At 45.9% G+C, this 15,419-nt stretch overlaps 1 protein-coding gene across 7 annotated transcripts in view; it reads right to left on the bottom strand.

Moving 5' to 3' along the window:
• Positions 1–15,419, bottom strand: part of fam172a (family with sequence similarity 172 member A) — a 684,886-nt gene that overhangs the window by 93,935 nt on the left and 575,532 nt on the right. The window contains exon 12 of one of the 7 annotated variants that reach the window (XR_005942766.1): positions 10,724–10,804. The exons of the other annotated variants lie outside the window; for them this stretch is intronic. The gene's annotated coding sequence lies outside the window, so the exon portion shown is untranslated. Of the gene's footprint in view, positions 1–10,723; positions 10,805–15,419 lie in introns of those variants that run through there. 7 annotated transcript variants of the gene reach the window in all.

The following is a 15,419-nucleotide window of genomic DNA, read 5'->3' as shown; positions in this document are numbered from 1 at the left end:
GGCCAGGAGTGCATATGCAGCCTCCAGGGGAGCAACCTTTGGGAAGACAGGCGCAGGCGCAAGGCCAAGAGTTAGTCCAAGGCGGAAGGGGCCGCAGAAGACGCCACTATCCTGCTGCCAGGTGGTGAAACAACTACCTCAATATGTCTGAGGTGCAGTGCCAAAGGAGGCTCCATCTCCCAAGGGAGACAGTCAACTATATCTGTCAGATGATTGGGCCTGAGATCTCCGCGAACTACGTGGGTGGACACCCCATGCCAGTGGCTCTAAAGGTCACAGCTGCCCTCAACTTCTATGCCACTGGCTCCTTCCAGAGGTCGGTGGGTGATCTTTGTGGTGTCTCCCAACAGCTGTCTGTACTTATGTCAAGCAGGTGACAGGCTCTCTGCTCAGGCATGCATTGACCTTCATCCACTACTGTTGGGACCAGGTAAGCCAGACACAGCGAGCCAGGAGCTTCGCATCGATTGCTGGCTTCCCCCACGTCCAGGGTGCTATAGACTGCACACATGGCCATCAAGGTGTCAGCAAGTGAGCCCGGTGCCTTCGTCAACAGGAAGGGCTTCCACTCCATGAACATGCAGATAGTGTGCGATCACAGGATGCAGATCTACAAGTCTGTGCAAGATACCCAGGCAGCTCCCACGACGCCTACATCTGCAGACACGCCCAGGTGCCGGGGCTCTTCAGTGCTTCAGCCCGGCTTCATGGATGGCTGCTGGGTGACAAGGGTTATCCCCTCAGAAGGTGGCTCATGACGCCTCTCCACCATCGAAGACCAGAAGCTGAGCAGCAGTACAATAGGAGCCACACCTCCACAAGAGCTGTGGTGTAGAGAGCCATTGGTCTTCTCAAGATGTGCTCCCGATGCCTGGACCGCTCAGGGGGCGCACTCCAGTACCCCCCAGATCATGTGTCACTGATACTGGTTGCATGCTGCGCTTTTTGCAATCTTGCGTTGGAAAGGGGGAAACGCTGTGGACAATGAAGGTGTAGATGCAGCGGTTGCAGCTGCACACGATCAGTCTAGCAGTGAGTCTGAGGATGAACATGCGCAGGCAAATGCTGAGGGAGTAGACGCTGACCCAGGCATACTCCAGGGAGGCAAGGACACCTAGGAGGCTTTAATCCAACGAACGTTCAGTTGGCACACCACATATGGGCCTCCAGGACAAGCCTGGGCTCCTAGCTCTATAATTTGAAACCTAAGTGCAAAATCTGCCTGGATAGGAGCATTAACTAAGGGTCCTGTTAATAAAGCTGAATGCCCCACAGATCACTCATAACATTATTGGAAACCATCCACCTGCAGAAGAAAAGAGGCATTCTCAGCCATGGTGACATGTCTGAATTTAATATTACAACCAAAAGAGCTTAAGAAAACAAAATGACAAAGGTGTTAAAAATCACAGCAACTCATAAAGACCTCATTGCAGGCCAACACAAAAGCATCAGTGATAAATGCATGGTGCGCCTAAGGTGCTTTATGTTTATGTTTCTGGGTGCTACATCTTGGTACTGCCTCCTAGCTGAAAGCGGCATCTGAGACAGCCTGCTCACTCTGCTGACCTGTTGGTCTTGATAACCTTGGCAGTCATCCTCTGGTCCGTGGAGCCTGTCCTGGCCCCGCCTGGGAGGGAACTGCCAGTTTCACAGCTGGCATCTCCCCAGTTGTCGCAGCCTCACCAGATGCAACAGTCACTGGCAGAGGGGCGGAGGAGTTCGCCTTCATTCGGAGTGCCCTGAGGGGAGCCCGCAGGGATGACAGGCAGCTACTGCGCCAATGTGAGGTCGCCTCGGACCTCCCTGCTCACCATGGATGGATGGGCACCGAGCTGGGAAACCTGGTGCTCAGACCTTTTCCCACACTGGCACTGACCAGCTGAGGTCAATGCCCATGTGAGAGCTTGCTGGTCTGAGCATATCCCCAGGGAGCCTTGATTGGTCTCCTGGAGGAGCCTCTCCACGAGAGTCGCCACTCTCTCCATGGAGGACGCATGGCGCTTGGCCATGAGGCTCCTTGCTTTGGTGATAGTCCGCGTAGACTCCTCCACCATGGACACCAAGACAATCATAGCCTCATGTAACTCCACCAGATGCTCCCGCATACCCTGCCGCATTTCCTGCATTTGCTGCGTCGCGGACGACTCCAATGGCACATTATTTGGAACCAACTGAGCATGTGCTCGGTCCCCTGCAGTCCTTTGACTGCTGGCGCCATGGGTACTCTCTGTCTCTGCCAGCTCGTCCAGCGACTGTGAAGTGCCCTCACTGCTGTGCCCTGGGACACTAGCCGATGTTCTAATTCCCACAGAGGTGCTACTATCTGCGCTAATGCTGCCTGGCAGAAATGGTGTGACGCTGGTGAGCCCAAGACTTCAGGACCTTCAGGTGTGAGGGGAGCTGCTCCTCCTCCCGGCCCTGCTCCGCTGATGCTGAAAGGAAGAACAAGGACATTGGATCAATTAGAGTGGAGACAATGTCAATGTGTGTCCTTGTCCCCCGGATCATTATGCGCTCATCCTTCCATAAGCAATGGCCAAGCCATGTTGTAAACTTCAATCATTGAACATTCAGCACTGCCATGGCTGTTGGGAGAACAATGGTGACCTCACTGCTGGGCATACATACCTGCCCATGGCACCCAGCCTCACTGACACAGGTGGACCTGGATGCATGGTGCCTCTCCAAATCTAGGGCTTGCTGCTCAAAGCTGAGAATTGCCAACTGGGCCGGCCCTCCTCCAGTCCTCACCATTAATTAGTGATACTTGTACCTGGACTCTCTTCGCGGACGGCTCGCCCCAATCAGAGTGGAACATTGCAGGGTCCAGTGCCTCCTCACCCCGCTGCTGCCGAACAGTCACACAAAGATGCCAGGCCTGTCCTCTCTTTCCCACCCCCTTGGCCAAATGCTGCCTACATCACACTAGGCACTACATGGTCTAACCTTCCATAGCAAGAAGGCGCAAGCACGTGGAGCGCAGAGGGCAGCAGATGGATTGTTGCCTCACCACCTTGAAGCTCCTCTCCAAGCATGTCATCACCCTGACTTTGACATGTCCCGGAGTTCCAGCACTGCGCCTAGATGCAGCTCCTCCAGGTTGCCCCCAAAATAGTAATGTGGGTCTCAGTGTACCACTTGCTATGGGTGCAGAACCTATCTCTTCACCACCCTCTTAGGGTGACCTTAGCATGGGCAATTTCTGCTGGCCCACCCAGTGAAGGACACATGCCATCAATGATTCAATGCAGTCACTACACTCAGACTTGGGTGGGAGGGGGGAGGGCCAGGGGGGAAAGCCTACCTGCTGGGTTAAGTGACCAATGCCAACATGGTACTCAACCTTCCTGAGTGCAACAGGTCGTTGAAGCGCTTGCGGCACTGGATCCAGGTACGTCATACCACGTCATGGGAGCTCATGATCTCTGCCATCTCCTCCCCGGCACGTTTGGTCATGTGGGGGAGGGGGGGTGCCTCCTCCTCCCATCCTGCAGTACGAGCATCTCCCACCGTGCTGCCAACTCCTCGAGGAGGGCAGCAAAGCAATCATCAGAAAAATGAGGGGCACAGTGCCCCCCTGCCCTACCCTCCTGCCTGGCTGCTCACCAGCAGCGCTCTGGGGAGCCCTTCCAGTAGCCATGATTCACAGCCTTTGAAAGGCTGCAGCAGCTTTTAAAAACAGGCTGCCAGGTCACCATTGGACCCGATGGTCATGGCAGTCCTGCCGCCGCCCGCCCACTCCCGCTGCCCTCAGGAGCCGCGATTCTTGCTGGGTGGGCCTTCAAAGGCCCGCCTGCATAAAATGGCGGTGCGGACCCGATTGCGTGCGGTGATTGGGTCGGCGCCCACCCATGCCCGCTCCCGCACCGTCCACCCAACAGACAGAAAATTCTGCCCAAGATCTTAATGAAGACTAAAAGAGCACACACCATGAATGATTTTGAAAAGTTAATGTCAAGCCCTTCAATCCTGCCCCATCATTCAATAAGATCATGGCTGATCTGCCCCAGGCCTCAACTCCTCTTTTGTGCCAGCTCCTCATAGCCTTCAACTCCCCAATATTTCAAAAATCTACCAACTCCTCTTTAAATATTTTCAGTGATCTAGCCTCCACAACTCTCTGATGTAGAGAAAATTATTGAAGTTATGCTGCCATTCATCTTATCACAGATCTGGAAACCTGTTAAGCTTATAATGGGTTGCTGCCCTAAATGTAATGATTTAACATATAGAATACAATAAATTACAGTTTGGAAAAAGCAGCCATTGCAGGCTGTTGAGTAAGGCAAAGGAGGAGGTAGCAGAGGCGCTGGCAATAATTTTCAATACCTCCCTGGCCACAGGAGAGGTGCCATGGGACTAGAGGATAGCCAGTGTGGTGCCGTTATTCAAGAAGGGAGGAAGGGATAAACCAGGGAACTACAGGCCAGTCAGTCTAACTTCAGTGATGGGGAAACTATTGGAAGCAATTCTGTGGGGCAGAATCAATCTACACTTGGAGAGGCAGGGATTAATCAAGGACAGTCAGCATAGTTTTGTTAAGAGGAGGTCATGTCTGACCAATTTGATTGAATTTTTCAATGAGGTGACCAGATGTGTAGATGAGGGCAATGTATTTGACGTTGTCTACTTGGATTTCAGCAAGGCTTTTGAGAAGGTTCTGCAAAGGAGACTGATAATGAAGGTAAGAGCCCATGGGATCCAAAGCAATTTGGCAAATTGGTTCTAGCATTGGCTGAGTGGCAGGAAGCAGAGGGTAATGGTCAGGGGGTGTTTTTGTGACTGGATGTGACCAGTGGGGTTCCACAGGGATCGGTATTGGGTCCCTTAATGTTTGTGGTATATATGACCAATTTAGACTTGAATGTAGGAGGGTTGATCAGTAAGTTCGTGATTGACATGAAAATTGGTGGGGTGCTAAATAGTGAGGAGGATAGCCTTAGATTACAGGAGAATATAGACAGGTTGGTCAGATGGGCTGATCAGTGGCAAATGGAATTTAATCTGGATAAGTGTGAGGTGATGCACGTGGGCAGGACAAACAAAGCACAGAAATACATGATGAACGGTAGGTCCCTGGGAAGTAATGAGGATCAGAGGGACCTTGGTGTGCATGTCCACTGGTCCCTTAAGGTAGCCGGACAGGGAGATAAGGTGGTTAAGAAGGCATATGGGATACTTGCCTTTATTAGCCAAGGCATAGAATATAAGAGCAAGGAAGTTATGCTGGAACTGTATAAAACACTGGATAGGCCACAGCTAGAGTATTGTGTGCAGTTCTGGAATCCGCATTATAGGAAGGATGTGATTGCACTCGAGAGAGTGCAGAGGAGATTTAACAGGATGTTGCCTGGGTTGGAGAGTTTTATTTATGAGGAGAGATTGGATAGACCAGGATTATTTTCTCTGAAGCAGAAGAGATTGAGGGGGGACATGATTGAGGTGTATAAAATTATGAGGGACATAGATAGGGTAGACAGGAAGGAACCTTTCCCCTTGGTGGAGGGATCAATAACCAGAGGGTATAGATTTATTGTTAGGGGCAGAAGGTTTAGGGGGGATGTGAGGAAGAATTTTTTCATCCAGGGGGTGGTGGGAATCTGGAACTCACTGGCTGAAAGGATGGTAGAGGCAGAAACCCTCCTAACATTTAAGAAGTATTTGGATGTGCATTTGTTATGCCATGGCACACAAGGCTATGGGCCTAGTGCTGGAAAATGGGATTAGAATAGTTAGGTACTTGTTTGACCGGCGCAGACTTGATGGGCTGAAGGGCTATATGACTCTATGACTATGAGATTAGGAGAGGATTATAATGTTTAAATATAGATGTTAATTTAATATGTTTGCATTTGCCAAAATACTTTCTAATATGTAACGTTTTATTTTATATTTTTAAATTGTTACAACTTCAGGCTTGTGATCCTTCACATTATTATAGGTACATTAGTCTTCAGAAATACAATGAATCACTACTGACAACTCATCATGAAGACATCTACCCTCTAGTATGATTAAATAATCTATTAAAGAGACGTTACAAGACAGCTGTGTGTCGCTCCAAATTTAAGAAAATATTCGCTCTGCTCAATAATCTACTCAATCAAGACAATAAATAAGTAGATTATTTTATACAATGCATGAAAAAAGAACTTACATTTAAATAGTGGAGGGAGGATTCGTGTTGGGGGAGGTTTGGAAAGTTAAAAGCAAAGGCCAAGGAAATTGTGCAGGGTAGCGATAAGGGATAATAAGGGGTAATAACTAGAGTGTGACAGGAAAGGACAGAGTGTACAAACATAAGAATGCACCAGCAAATAAGGTTAGGGTAGGGAAAAATAGTGAAAGGACAGAATTAAAGGCACTTTACCTAAGTGCATGCAGCATTCGTAACAGGATGAATGAATTGATGGCACAACTAGAAATAAATGAGTATATGATATGTAGCCATTACAGAGACATGGGGTGGAATCTACTGCTCTCTCAGGTGGTGAACTTGGAGACAGGAATTGCATTCAATTAGGCAGGATGGTGGCAAACCTGAACCCTACCACCTTCCTGTCTCTGCCAGAATTAAGTTATGGGTGCGAAGGCCCATGGTCAACCTTCCCAACTTAGCACCAGTTAAGGTCCTTAAGAGAGCAAATTGTGAGAAGGTTATGAAGGATGGCAGTCTTGTCCCCTGTTCTTCTGCCCCCGTGATGCCAGGGTGGTGGCAACCTCATTCAATGCCCAGGTGCTATGTCCATTCTACCCGTCACCTGCACAGTGCCAAGGGCGCCTCCTTTGTAAATATCAAGTCCTTTTGCCCCGCTGACCCTCTTAAAGGGCGGAGTGATTCCCTGGGCCAGCCATGACTGGCTTCCCACTCTGTACTACCTTCCTTCAGCTGATCAGAAACTGACAGCTCTTGAAATACGTGTGCCTCATTCAAAATTTCATGCTGCCCATCCAACAAGCTCCTGACGTGCATTTTAACTATTTTGATTGGCTTCATTAGGGAAGAGAGTGAGATCCATTTCTCGATTCTCTCCCCCTGCCTTGGTAACATTGCTAGCGTTGTCAATGGTATTTTTTAGCTGACACGCTGGACAGCACCAGTGCTTTTGGACCTCAACCTTGGCAAAGGAGGGGATGTGCAAATTCAATCCCATAACTGCTTTATTTTACCCACTGTCTGGTATTGTACAATCGAGGCTAGTGTGCCATTGCCAATAAGCTATAAAGTGAAGAAGATTAACTCAGTATTTCTGACATCACCCAACTGTTCTGAGGTCTCAGGAGCAGCCATCAATGGTGTGAAAAACAGAGGGTTCCAGCAGAGACAAATGGCACATGAGTAAATGTGAAAAGGGGAGGGTGGCACTCAGAGGTTGCAAGCTTCTGCTTGAGCGTTGTTTTCAAAGCATCAGTATAAAAGTGCCATAAACATTCATTTACAATTGAAATGCTATCTTCATTTGTTAAATGGCATCTGTTATGGTATCAAACACACCAAATGAGTGAATCTGTTTCTCTGGTAGGATATAAAGACATTAATTAATTTTTGTGGTGAAGCTAAAAGCTAAATAATCACGGAAATGGTAAAGCATATGCAAGCCTTATCATTCACTAGTGCATAAGCAGGAGGCGCTGCACTGATGCTGCTGTTGATATGTAAGTAAAGTGCTGCCTGAGTTGTAATAATGCTTTTTATGCCATCAGTCAACCATTTGTTGTCAGTCTGTGAAACCTGGACATAAGGATTAAAACATCAGCCTACCACTTTCTGAATGATATGATGAACATGTGATTAAAGTGCAAATGACCGACATTGTGAATGACCAACTACTGACAGCCTTGACAGCTGAAGGTGACAGGCAGGTCATTCTTCACCAAACAGCTAAAAACCTTGAGCTTTCACATAAAAATTACAATAAGTTCAAAGAAACTAAATATTTTTTCTTGTTTTCAATGTTTTCCTGACAGAGTAGTTTATTCCTTGCTTCAGTTTTTATGGGCTCGATTTTCAGCTTGGCGTGCGGGTGCACACCTGACATGCACGAGCATGAAATATCATGCGATGACATTGGGCGAGTGTCCCGACATCATCGCACACTCACACGATATTTCGTTCGGCGGGAGTCGGCAGCGCGCCCGCCGACAATTAAAAGGGCTGTTAAGCCCATTAATAAATTAATTGTGAAATTCTCCCTACCTGTCCAACCTTACGGTTGGTGAGCGGGCAAAAAGACCGCCCGCTCACCAACCTAAAGAAAAAGTGGCCTTTGGATTTTTGAGGAAACCTCATCCACGGGTGGGATGAGGTTTCTGATGTTAATTAAAAATAAAATAAAAACGTTTAAATCTCATTTTTAACATGCTCCTGCTCATGTGCCAGTCACATGAGGGGACATGTTTACCTTAACTTTAAAGGCTTTATTTTTAATGTTAGAAATCTTCAGCTCCCTGAGGCAGCTCTGTGCCTTCATGGAGCTTTCACTGTGTGCATCTGCGCTGACTTCCATGCTTGCCCTCCTCCCCCCCGACCCATGCATTGCCAAGCGTTGACCAGCCAGCGTGTTCGGGGTCTGATCGCGGGCAGTGGTCGGTTTTGCGGCTGCTCTCGTGCCTGCCCACCGCACCTGCCCAACAAAGTAAGAGAAATAGCCAGGATTTTTCGTTGGTCGGGTGCACTCGACGGGAGCGGTCGCGGAGCCTACCTCCTCCTGCGAAAGACTCGGCACTGAGATTTAATGCAGGCAGGCCAATTAAGGCCCGCCCAGCGTGGATCATGAGCGGCTATCTGTGCGGGTGGGGGGAGGAGGGAGAGTCAGGTCCTGTGCTCTTTCACGCATGCATAGGAAAGAGCGCTTCATTCTGCCTGAGGCAGCTCTGTGCCTCAGGGAGATTGAAGCGCTTTTCAAAGAAATTATTGAAAACATTAAAAATTTAATAAAATATGTTGCCTTATGTGAGATGGGACATGTTTTTATTTTTCAAAAAATGTTTTTATTCAATTTGTAAGAGCTTTAGGAAACCTCATCCCGCTCGTGGATGATGTTTCCTATAAAACGTAAAGGCCGCATGCAGCTGCTGAACGAAATATCCGCCACCGCATGCCAAATGTAAAATTCAGCCCTATGTGTACGCAGAATTTTAGAAGAAATAACCATAGGTTTTTTGCAATTGGTTAACAGAGACACCGTACAGAGGTGGCACCTTTATGCTTTTTCACTTTTGCATTAAACTTTATAAGTAGAAATATATTAATTCCTTTATGGACAGCAAATGTGGGCTAATGGTTATAACAAAAACAAATGAACAAAAAATGGCCGTACTTGTAAGTTTGTTTAAAACTCATTAAGGAGGTTGATTAAAGGAGGCCAGCCACACACAACGGAACACAAATATTTTCTCCACACACTGAAATCCCAGAGAAACAGCACAAAGAGCTTTAATCATGAAGAGTCTTTATAGAAACCCAATCCTGTGGCTTAAGTGCTTCTAGAAATGATTTCTTTGAGGATTTTGCTGTCAAACTCTTTTTTTTGCTGTTGGTTTTCTTATTTATTAATTACATTTTTCACTTAATTTGCCGTTTCTCTTATACCTCAAACAACAATTAGAATTTTAAAAAAATGATATTCACAGGTTTATTTAGTACAAATGTAACGCAAAATCATACAGAACCTGTGGACAGGCTGTAAATTCATAGTGTACAACATAATTGTATGACAGTGGGTTGGCGCCAGAGAAGTCAGAATGGCATGGTTGTATTAGCTACTGAGTTGAATTGTTTTGTAAATGTGGTGTACCTACACCACATGGACTACAGTAGTTCAAGAAGGCAGCACACCTTCTCAAGGGCAACTAGGGATGGGCAATAAATGCTGGCCTAGCCAGCGAAGCCCACACCCCATAAATAAATAAAAAATGTAGTGATTTCTTTGTAGCCATTTTCCTAAAATTTTAGTTGATTGCTCTGTGATTAATTGTCCTTAGAGACTCACCACTGGGCCTCTGATTTCACCTTTGCTACAGTCACTCTGCCTATTGCATACAGGTATAATGAAAGAAGGCAAAACATACATTTATACAGCACCTTTCACAATTCCCAAATCACTTTAAGCACTTTTGAGCTGTATTAACTGACATAATGTAGGTAATGTTATCAAATGGGGGAACAGGCTCAAGGGGCTGAATGGCCTACTCCTACTCCTAATATGTATGTTCATATGTCATTCTGGATGGATAAGATCAGCTGGGCTAGATGGTCTTTGTTATCCATAATTATCTTGTGAACCAAGGGTGGAATCATGCGTGGAGTTCTGTTTATTTTCTTGCAAATGAATGTTTACCAAGAGCAGGCTTTATGGGTGAAATTGCCAGGACAGGAATGCATAATGGGCTCATAGTGAATCAGTAAACTGTTTTACACTGCACATGATTCTCAAGAGTGTTTTCCATTGACTTCAATATTTTCCTTTTGTACACTTACCTATTATCCAATTCTATCTTGGTGCTTTTTATGAGTGTTTTCAGGTATTGAAATATTGTGACAAAGTTGTGTTGCATAGTACATATTGAAAACATATTGTAGTGAGAAGCAGCAATCAGCAGGGTCTTCAGAATTGCTGATCAAGAAAACACAGATACAATTGTGAACCATTCAGTCTTTGTCCTCTGGCCTCTTAAAACTTGTGCCACACAGAGACACTTAAGGGCTCCAATTCTTCTCACTGACAGAAAAGACCTATGTTGTTCAATCATTCCATTTTGTTGCTCAAGAGTCTTTAGATCTTTGTACTCTGTGAGATTACTGATAAAATTGAATCAATTACAGCCCTTGTATGAAATAGTTATATTGAATAACATCATGCACCGAGAAAGAAGAAAGTCTTTTTCTACTTATGCAGAATGGAAAAGATTATCTGGGTTGCAAGTATTGAATCTTTCCCCCAAATATGAATTTACTGTCACCTGTGTCCATATGGTGCAATATGCAGAATATGTTAATGAGGGCTGAAGCAGTCACGGAAATCAGTGTTATCGTCTGAACAGTATTATAAATAACTAATGGGATATCTTCCTGTCAAATTATCAATATTGCATGATTCTGTTAAAGTAAAATTTGTACTTTCTGGTTTGGTTAATAGCCGCGGTGGGATCACCTATAGAGTGACTAACACTGTGTTATATCATTGTTGCTCTAACCATTAATGACCCATGCTGCATATATCTCCAGCGATATTTGTAACCAGATGCCAACAATGAACATTATTTCACGAGGACATTTCTGTGATTGTTTGGTGAACCTTGAAAGGGGAAAATATATCATGCACGACTGAGAAGGAGGGTTAAAGTTGGGTGGGGGGTGGTTGTCAGTGGGAATAGCAGCCTGGAAACAGAAGAAGCACCAGGGTCCATAATTTCTCTCCCGTTTTGAGCACACCCACCATCTTTGATTGTTTCTGTCCTGCCACTGGACATGGCCCCAGCAATGGCCTTTCCACTGATGTTGAGCACAGTCTCCTCCTACAGGGTAAAAATATGTAGCAGTGCCTGTTCCCACTGGGTTAGGACCAGCTGCCTCCGGTTTATGGGGCCACCTAATCCTGCAGGAGAGGGAAATGTGTCAGTGAGTGTGGTGCAATGTGTTTGAGTGATGTGTGGTGGTATGATAACTAACTAGGGTGCAAGCTGTGTGATGTGGTGTTAGACTTGCAGCAGTGCTAAGTGTGTGAGAATAAGATGAAGCTATGAATGGTAGGTAAAAACAAAAAAACTGCGGATGCTGGAAATCCAAAACAAAAACAGAATTACCTGGAAAAACTCAGCAGGTCTGGCAGCATCGGCGGAGAAGAAAAGAGTTGACGTTTCGAGTCCTCATGACCCTTCGACAGATCTGTCGAAGGGTCATGAGGACTCGAAACGTCAACTCTTTTCTTCTCCGCCGATGCTGCCAGACCTGCTGAGTTTTTCCAGGTAATTCTGTTTTTGCTATGAATGGTAGGTATGGATTGAGATTGGTAGAGATGATTGGTGTGTGTTAGGGGTGTGGTGCATTAAGCAGTGTTTGGGGCTAGTAATGCAGTTGGTAGGATAAGGCATTTGAAGATACATTCACTGACCTTGACCATTAATGTGGGGCATCAAGATAACTCCTGGCATTGACCACCATGGATATCTGGTCCCACTGCTTTTGAAAAATTTGTCTGGAGGATCCTGGCTCACTGTGGACAGATCGTATCTCTCCTCCTCTCCACCTCCTGTGCCAAGACCTCAAATGCAATGTTGGAAAATCTTAGAGCCTGCTGTCTGCCACATTGTGCTATTATTGAGTGTTCCCCGTGTCAAAATAACTTTTAGAAGGTCTTCCAGCACCTGTTCCACCCACAATGCACCTCCCCTTTATGAGGTGGAAGCAGGCATTAAGAAGCATAGGCTAAGTCTTAACTCATGCCTGCCTACCAATTTTATGCCCCTTTCTCAGGCATGCTGCCACACAACTGTGTGCTTAGCACTGCCTTCATATTATAATAATTTAAATCAGCAGGCAGAAACAAGTTTCCTTGCTGGCTGCAACAGAAGAAACAGACATGGGCCATTCTCCGCCTGACAAATTTTGCAACAAAGATTTCTCTTGGTATCCATCTTTTCCTTTCTCGAATACATACTTGTAATTCAGTATGTATATATGAAAATCAATCTTGGCCAACCTTATTCAATTTTTTGAAGAGGTGACAGAGAGAGTAGACAATGGCAATGCAGTAGATATAATTTATCTGGGTTTTCAACAGGCGTTCAATAAGGTACAGCATAATAATCCATTGATAAGGTCAGAAATTGCAGAGTCAGAGGACAAGTGGCAGAATAGCTTATTAGTTGGCTACAAGGCAGAAAGCAGAGAGTGGGAGTAAAGGGCAGTTATTCACAGTGGTGAAAGATGTGTCATGGGGTATAATCTTCGGCTAGGCGAGTGGGGGCGGGGCCCACTAGCTGAGGCGTAAAATGATGCGTGGTGACATCGGGCATGCGTCCTGACGTCACCATGCGTTATTTAGATTTTCAATTTGATGGGCACGCAGCCGACTCGGCTGCACGCCCGCCGAACTGTCAAAGGCCTATTAAAGCCATTTAAAAAGCCAATAAAGCAATTAACTGAGCTACCCATCCAACCTTAATGTTGGCAGGCAGGCAAAGAGCCCAGGCGACCTTCGCATTTTTCATGGAGCCTCATCCATAGGCAGGAAGAGGTTTTATGAATGTTTTTAAAGTGTTTGAAAAATTTTTAATAGAATGAATGGACATGTCCCAGTTCATGTGACAGTTTCACATGAGGGAACATGTCCTTAAATTTTTTTTTTTAGCTCTATTCAATGTTTTATAAATTAAAATAATCTCCCTGAGGCAGCTCTGGGAGATTTCTGCGCTCTTTCGCAAGCATGCTCCAACTCAGGCAACCTCAGCTTCCTGGTGCGCATCACGCTGGGTGGGCCTTAATTGGCCTGCGCACATAAAATGGCAGCACCCAGCCGATCAGGAACACCGACTGGCTGTGCGCCTGCCCGCACCCGCAAAACCCCCCCGATGGGGAACAATTTCTCCCCATGATGTTTCACAAGGATCAGTGTTGAGACCATTGATTTTCACAGTTTGCATTAATGATTTCGTCTGTGGAATAAAAAACACAATTTCTAAATTTATAGATGACACCAAATTGGGCGGGGAAGGAGGTATAGTCAATACAGAGGAGTAAAACAACAACTTACAAGAGGATATTAATAAACTTGGAGAATGGGCAAAATGATTGGCGAATGACGTTCAACACAGATAACTGAGGTAGCATATTTTGGTAGGGAGAATGGGGAGGCCACTTATTACTTGAAAGGTGTGAACCTAGCTGGGATGAAGGAATAGAGGGATCTTGGAGTACATGTACACCAATCACCAAATCAATCACAAGCTAGCGAGGCCATAGAAAAAGCAAAGCAAAGCAAACACTCAGGTTTATTTCCAGGGAGATAAAATTGAAAAGAAGGGAAGTTAAACTGAATCTATATCCAACATTGGTTGACCACACTTAAGAGTACTCCGTGCAGTTCTGGTCGTCATATTACAAAAAGAATATAGAGACACTGGAGAAAGTGAGATTTGCAAGAACAATACAAGAAATGCATGAGAATACATATCAGGAAACAATGAACAGGCTAAATTTCTTTTCTCTTGAAAAAAAAGCTGATGGATAACCCAATTGAGGTCTTTAAAATTATGAAAGGTTTTGAATTAGTAATTAGAGAGATAATGGTCCACATTTTCATCCCCAGATCGGGTGTGCAGAGTTGGATGATTTCCCAGCTCTGTGAACTTGACCTTTAAAAATGTCCGCCCACAGATCAGATTTTCGTTTGGCGGGGGGGCTGAAGTAGGAGTCAGGGCGGGTGACCCTGGAACGGGTGCAAAGGCTGCTGGGTAAGGAGGTTGGCTGGGCGTTTGGTCTGCCTCTATGCATCAGAATTGTGTTTACATAAACAAAATAAAAGACTAAAACAAAACACAGCCTCACTCCTTATCCCTCCACATATTCCTGATGCCCCATTCATGCCAACCTATGCCAACCCATGCCCATCTATGCACTACCACGATCCCTCATACCTCTATGCCAACCCATGCCCCCGCCCACTACCCTTTGCCCTTATCTCTTCAAGCTGACTCACTTAGTATCGCTGGACACTTCCTCAATAGCTTTGACACTTCCTTGACAGTTGGACAGCTCTTTTTCAGCTTGACCAGGTCCAAAGAGTTTGTGCATTAAAAGTGCAAAATCAATCCCAAAAGGTGCCTTACCTCTCCCAAAGGGTGTCTAACGTCTCCTGGAGTAGTCCCCGGGGACTATCCAAAGGGGTGGGTACCTTACCTCTCCAAATGGGTACACTGGCTATCCAAACAAATCCACCAAGTTGAAACTTCCACTTCACTGTTCTAATGTGCACACTCCAGGTTTCACATCCCTGGCCTGCCAAAATCCCACTTCAGTGGAGGCAGCTGGTGATTTATAGAGTCAGCTGCCTCCGCGAATTGCACATGCGTGAACCCTGGCCTGATTCCAGTCCCTTCCCCATGAAGATGAGAAATGCTGGGTTCAGGGGAGGAATTTTCAGCCATTTCTAGGGTTTTTGCCACGACAGAGAGGCTCTCCATCATGATGAAATTCTGGGCCAATGTTTCCACTTGTGGGGAAGAGCATAACTAGATACCAACAACGTAAGATAGTCACCAAGAAATCTAATAGGGAATTCAGGAGAAACTTCCTTGTCCAAAGAGTGGTGAAGATGTGGAACTCACTACAACAGGAAGTGATTGAAGCGAGTAGTATAGGTGCATTTAAGGGGAGCTAGACAAACATATGAGGGTGAAGGGAATAGAGGGTTAAG

Source organism: Carcharodon carcharias, chromosome 4, assembly GCF_017639515.1.
Source record: "Carcharodon carcharias isolate sCarCar2 chromosome 4, sCarCar2.pri, whole genome shotgun sequence".
In the NCBI taxonomy this organism is placed as follows: Eukaryota; Metazoa; Chordata; class Chondrichthyes; order Lamniformes; family Lamnidae; genus Carcharodon; species Carcharodon carcharias.
The sequence above is the reverse complement of the archived record's forward strand: the minus strand, read 5'-3'. Positions and strand labels throughout refer to the sequence as shown.